The sequence below is a fragment of the Chrysochloris asiatica genome, unplaced genomic scaffold (genome assembly GCF_000296735.1).
Source record: "Chrysochloris asiatica unplaced genomic scaffold, ChrAsi1.0 scaffold00020, whole genome shotgun sequence".
Lineage (NCBI taxonomy): Eukaryota > Metazoa > Chordata > Mammalia > Afrosoricida > Chrysochloridae > Chrysochloris > Chrysochloris asiatica.
In genome coordinates this window covers 28,797,730-28,805,055 of record NW_006408538.1, presented here as the reverse complement: position 1 = coordinate 28,805,055, position 7,326 = coordinate 28,797,730, and positions in this window count along the sequence as shown.

Sequence of the window (7,326 nt, the reverse complement as noted above, 5' to 3'; positions counted from 1 at the left end):
TTGCTTCATATACATACTGGGAGCACAGTGGATCCATAGGATAAGCACTGGACTGCATGCCACAAGGTTGGGGGTTTGAGCCCACCAGCTGTTCCACAGGAGAAAGATGAGGCTTTCTGTTCCTGCAAAGATTTAAAGCCTCAGAAACCCTATTCAGGGTCACTATGAGTCAGAACCAACTTGATGACACTTAACAACTGCAGTAACATCTACACCCTAAAGTTGGTCAATGACTATAGATGACAGAAGAAGAATTGATGACATTGAATTGTGGTATTGGCAAAGAATATTCAATATACCATAGACTGTCAGAAGAAAGAACAAATTTGTCTTAGAAGAAGTACAGCCAGAATAATCCTTAGAATTGAGGATGATGAGACCTTGTCTCATGTATGAGGTTGAGTCAAAAATTGTCTGCACTGTGATTATATTACAATGTCCATCCATGTCCACGGCTGATGACAACACTGAGCATGCCTGTGAAGTGATCCTGTCGAATAGATTGTGTGACATTGGATTATGTGGCAAATCATTTGCAAATCAGCCCTGGCTGTGCCTGTGAAATAATTCATGACAGACTTGGGTTTCCAAAGTTTGTGAGATAATGCAAATCAAAGCTACAACGAGATATCATCTCACACCAGCAATAACAACAAAGTTCAAAAACGCAGAGGACAATAAATGCTTGTCAGAATGTGGAGAGACTGGGACCCATCTACATTGCTGGTGAGAATGTAAACTGGTTCAGTCACTCTAGAAAATGGTATGGTGCTTCTCAGAAAGCTTGAAATAGAAATACCTTATAATCCAGCAATATCTCTACTTGGTATATGTCGACAAGAAATACGAGCCAGAACACAAATAGATCTATGCACACCAACGTTTAGCGCTGTACTATTCACAATAGCAAAATGATGGAGACAGCCTAGGTGCCCATCAATGGAAGAATGGATAAACAAACTTTGATACATACACACAATGGAATACTGTGCAACTTGAAGAATGGCAATGAAGCTGCATACCACCACGTAACATGGATGAAACTTGAGGACATTATGCTGAGTGGAATTAGTGACAAAAGGACAAATATTGCATAAGACCATTATTTTACAAGCTTAAGAAAATGTGCCCTTACTAAGAGGAAAAAAAAAATCTGTTGGTTAGCAGGGGTGGGAGGGAGGAGAGAGTAGAGCACATGTTAGGGGATAGTCACCTCATAGCTCAGGGGTTGGGGAGGGTAATTTACAAAGAAAGGGAGGTAATACACAAAAAGGGGGAGGGGAGAGGAAGGACAAGGTAGACAGAGAAATACTTAGGCAGGTTTGCATGGGCTAAATGGGACAGAGGTAACTAGTGATGTATGCTCACCCTTGTAACAACAGGTCTCTGAGATACAGGGATTGAGGCATAACCTCAATGGGTAAAAGAGGGGAAATAATGTTAAGATGCTTGACTGTCTTATTAGTATTGGTTCCCTTGCCTACTATTGTAAAATAGACACTTGAGCAGGATAGAAAGGAATATCAGGAAACATGGTTACAAAAAGCTTGTAAGCCTATCTTCAGCTTATAACCGATTGGAATACCTAAAGGGGGTTCTACAACTTGCTCAGTGAAATAGCCTAGGAGCGGAGTCTTTGTAGTATATAGAACCTTAGGTGGAATCCTGAACCCCATCCAGAACCTTCTGAAGTGGGACATTTCCATTTGAAAGGACATGCAGACTAACTAGAGTTGTTAGAGGAACAGAAGGTACTTCTTGAAAGAAAGATCAGCAGGAAAAATCCAAAGCAAAAATTGCAGTCTGATTGGTTACTACAAGAACAAGCAAGTTGTTTGCCATGGAGCCATCGAGGCAAGTAATCAAGTCCCTTTGGGACAAATTCCCCTCTAAGACTGAAACTCAAAGGGAACACAGGAGCAGGAATGAAAGCTTGCTGGAAATCACGTTGGTCTACTTGTAAGTGAAAATGGGGGAAAGGCAGCAATGAAGATATGGGTTGAGTTTGACCACTTTCCATAGACTCCTGTTGATTTGGAGGTGAGAGAGAGAAAAGAAAGGGCTGAATGGTCCAACACGTAGTGAAACTTGGGGACTCCTGATCCCATGGACAAAGACCTAGCCACAGAGGGCTAGAGTTGAGATGAAGCATCCAGCTGATATGAAGTGAGGGGAGATACAAGAACACGCAAACTTGCAGTTAGTACCCATTTGACCTAGCTTCGATGGCTTGATGATCAGATCCCAAATAAAAGAAGATAAAGAAATTTAATAAAGGAAGCAAGTGTAAATTGCTGCAATTTGATGAATTTGACCAACTATACTTATGGATGCAGTAGCTTAAAATACCAAGAGGGAAAGAGTCTTCACATCAAGGATCTATCCCCTCTTTACACAGGGATGATAGGGACAGGCAACTTAGACGTTGGCTACCTAAAATGGAAGGGCGGGGGGGAGGGCACTAAAAAACGCAGTGGCTGGCTTACAAGTTTTCAAGAGGGAGTTCAGTTTCAGAGTGTGCAGGAGAAGGTAGAATACCCATTGAATAATTTTCCTCTTATCTAGATGGGTTGAATGAAAGGAGATGGGGATGGGGTTCATTGATTCAATAGGGAGTAGTTGTTATCATACCTACTTGCGATTATTGCAACTGTAAAGATAGAGGTTATGTAAAAAGGGGGGAGTAGTTAATCTTGTATTCCATTAACAGAGGACCCTAGCACCACCAAGAGAAGAGCATGAGCCGAACGAGGGACCCTAACCAGAGAAGCAGCGACACCAGAGATGGATTCAGAGGTGATGACATGGAGAGACTGAGCAGCTGAGGACTCTATACTCAGAAAGAGAAAGGCTGTGTGCTGGTGACCAGGAGACTGGCTTCCAGAATATGCCCTTTGGTTGTTTAAGTAATTATATATCTGTGTGTTTGTGTGTGTGTGTGTGTTTATATACATGCATTAGATGGTAGACACTCATTGACATGGGTAACGGGAAAGGCAATATATAGCCCGAGGGAGGTTGGCAGAGGAAAGACAGGGATGGTGGGAGACACAGGGAGGAATGTAGTGGTTGGAGTGAATAGAGGTAAATGCTGTTAACTGTTGGTGCATGGAGGGGATTGCACCATGTAATGAACCAAAGGATATGATTTGTTGAATGTTAAAATTTGATCTGCTCTGTAAACCTTTACTCAATTTACAATAAAAACTAAAAAAAAAAAAAAAAAAAGTGTGTGAGACGGGTATCAAAACAACTCATGAACAAGGATAAACAGAAGCGTTTGGACATCTGCAAACAAAATTTGGACAGATACTCGAAGGAAGGTAAAACTTTATTTAAAGAAATCATTACTGTTCACGAGACATGGATTCATCACTAGGAGTCTAGGAGTAAACGGCAGAGTATGGAATGGAAACATCCTCAATTGGCAATCAAGAAAAAGTTCAAAAGTCAACCATCAGCTGGAAAATGGATGCTTACAGTTTTCTGGGATTCTCAAGGGCCAGTACTGGAACACATTATTGGAAAGCTTTCAAGCATTTGTTGATATATGGAGCTGGGACAAGATCCAGCGAATAACTAAATGAAAAACGGATTCATCTGATTTGGGAATGTTTAGTACATCTAACGGCATATTTGTACTCAACCCACTGACTTGATTGCTCTTAATTAGAAGAGAAATGGAGAATTTCAAGTAATAAGTTTCCTTATCCAAGGCTGTTGTCTTTCTAAATAGTTATGGTGTTTTTGCCCTTAACAATAACAATTGAAAGGTGTCACAAATATAATCAGTATTGGAAGCTTCAATTAAGCATGTCATGGTTTAAGTTAACATCAGTGACAGAAAGCAAAATAATCCCTTGTGATTGTACAGGCTTGTGAAACAGCCCTATCTGTCATGGGACACTTGGAGAAGCAATAGCTGAGGACTGTGCTGGATTCTCAAGGGATCAGCCAGCTGAGGAACAGGAGGGCCAGCATGAAGACTGTACCCCCACCTGCCACCCAGTGCAAAGAGGAGCTGCCCAAGGAGCAAGGAGCTGGGTGAGAGCCCACACCTGACTGCAGAGATGCCTTACCCACCTCCAAGTCCCCTTTGTCCACAGAGTCCAAGCTCAGGTTGTCCTGTGCCTCCACAGCTCCCAGCAGGGTGGATCAACTAGATTCTGGCTCCCTATCAGCACTTTGATTTAACTAGCTTAACATCTGCTTTAGACAACTCCATAAACTGCTTTTCCACCCTCAGTTTAGGAATTTTCTGTCTTACATTCCTTTCAGCTATCACAAGTAACAAAATCTAAACTAACCAATTAAAGATGAGATATATTCAATGTTATATTTTGACTCTCATGGTCTTGTTTTCATTTTCTTCAGCTTCAGTCTGTTGATGGTCTGTTCCACAGTGTGCCTCTTGTCTTGTTCTGGTTGATGATATGGAACTTTTCCACCGTCTCTTTCCACATGTAGACAATTTGATTTCTGTGTATTCCATCTGGTGAGGTCCATGCGTATAGTCATCTTTTATGTTGTTTAAAAAAGGTATTTGTAACAAACAAATCATTGGTGTTGCAAAATTCTATCATGCAATCTCCAGCATCGTTTCTATCACAAAAATTATATTTTCCAACTACGGATCCTTCCTCTTTGTTTCCAACCGTTGCATTCCAAGTGCCAGTAAGTATCAATATATCTTAATTGCATGTTTGATCAATTTCAGACAGAAGAAGTTGTTAGAATTCTTCAATTTTATCATCACTAGCTTTAGTGGTAGGTGTGCAAATTTGAATAATAATGGTATTAACTAGTCTTCCTTGTAGGCATATGGATATTATCCTATCACAGACCAAAGGTCAAAGAAAACAGCCTTTGCTATGGGTTCCATCTCACTGTAAAGAAAACAAAACTCCTCACCACTGGACCAATAAACAACATCCATATCAATAGAGAAAAGATTGACGTTGTCAAAGACTTCATTTTGTTCATATCATCTATCAACACTCATGGAAGCAGCAGTCAAAAAATCAAACGACATATTGAATTTGGGAAATCTACTGCACAAGAGCTATTTAAGATGTTGAAGAACACAGATATCAGTTTGAGGACTAAGGTGCACCTGACCCAAGCCATGGTATTTTCAATAACCTCATATGCATGTGAAAGTTGAACAGTGAATAAGAAAGACCATAGAAGAATTGATGCATTTGAGTTATGGTATTGAAGGTGGCTATTAAAAGTACCACGTACTGCCAAAAGAACAAAACAATCTGTGTTGAAAGAAGTACACCCAGAGTGCTCCTTGGAAGCCAGGATGGCCAAACTTCGTCTCTCATATTTAGAAATAATATCAGAAGGGACCAGTCACTGGAGAAGGATATCATGTTTGGTAAAGTCAAAGGCTGGATAATAAGAGGAAGAACCCCAATGAGATGGATTGGCACAGTGGCCACAGTGATGGGCTCAGGTGTAGCAATGATTGTGAGGTTGGCCCAGGACTAAGTAGTGTTTTGTTCTGTTGTGCATAGGGCCGCTATGAATCAGTATCAATTCTATGGCACTTAACAACATGCATTTAAAAATAAAAATTTTTGCTTCCCCTGCCCCTTGGTTCTTTCTCTTACAAATCCTCATGATTCCATGTGTCTGGAGCCATTGCAATGAATCCTATATCCGATGTCAACTGCAAAAACCATGTGGAGACCGTGTCTGACTTCCCTTTGCTTCACAAGGGGGAAGAAGAATCAAAACTCAATCTTCTTTTACCTATTGTGACACCAACCATTCCTCCCACGGCACTCTCTGTTTCACATCTGATTTCGATAATGTATTTCAATGGCCACACAGAACTCACAGTTATGGGGCTTATTAAGGGCTTGAACAGGATACAATTCAGGATCAAAACCAACACAGGATGCAATAGTTCTCCAGTCAGGAATGCCTCTTATTTGCCATACTGCTGGCATGCCTCATTCTTATTTCAGACACTTAGCCATTTAGTCCCGTGGCCTCTGCTCTGCTCAGGCAACTAATACGAAACTCTTTTGCCCAGGCTGTGACTGCCTAAAGGGCACATTCTTCAAGCCAGTCTCCTACCTGTAGACACTCAACTTTACTCAGTCCCTAGGTCTAGAGCTGGAAGCGGTTGTTTCTCTATACCATCGCCTCTGCTGTTGTCTCTGCTGTCAGATACGCTGTCATTTCTGCTGTCAAACCTGCTGTTTGCTGTCATATCTGTCATCACCTCTTGCCGTTGTCTATTGATATCTCACAGTCTTCCTTCTTGGTAGTCCTGGGCTCTTCTTTCTTTCTCTCCTTCTGAGATAACTCCTTTTAAACCTATATGGAGGACAAAACTAGCCAATCCCAGCCTTAGTGTCCTGTATACCTTATATGCAAGGTTCCACCCAATCATTTGGTGAGAATTAAGAAAACTTTGGATGGAAAAGTTACATCAAGTAAATTCAAGGCACAAGTGAACTGAGTAAGGCTGTGTACCTACAGGCAGGAGGCTGGCTTGCAGAATGTACCCTTTGGACATTTAATTGAATATATATTTTTTGTTTTGTTTTGTATGGGTACATCAAATATTTTTGCTTTGTTCATTTGTGACATATAATAGTTAAATGGGGCCAATGCATTTTCTGTTGTACATGTTTCAGTTATGTCATGTTAGGCACAAGTATGACTTTATAATTTTCTTTACTAGAGATTATACATATAGTTAGTTTGTAGGTTTTGAGTTGACAAATAAATATGGACCGTAATGATTATGTTTTTGTGTCAACTTGACTAGGTCAGGATTTCCAGAGGTTTAGCAGGTGGAATGTGCTTATTCCCAAGGTGATTAAACCTAATGCAGGCATAGTTAACTCTATGAGGAGCAGCTATGAGCAGTCAATCACTAAAGGGATGCTTCCTCAAGGGTGTCGCCTGCTCACAATTTAATGGTCATGCGGGAGGGACTACCCTCTCTTTTCTGCTGGGGACCTGGGGCTCTACAATTGTAAGATAATAAATGTCTCCATATATATATGTTTTACTGTTTGTGCTTTTCAGTTTAAGACACCAGGGGATATTATCTACCTACTCTGGGTTGGCAAAAGATAGTGTTTAGTGCGTGGTGTCCCCCTTTCAGAGCTGTAATGAAGGGAAGGTACTCAGGGTAAGCCTGAGCATCTCACACAGTGGCAAAGGGCATGATTCTTGTGCTTTCTGCAACTAGGTGAAGAAAAGCTGTCAGTGAATTCTGGGAAACAGATTCCAAACTGTGCCATCATCTGGACATGGAGTAACAATATATAGCAGGAAGAAAGAACAGAAGAGCAGAAG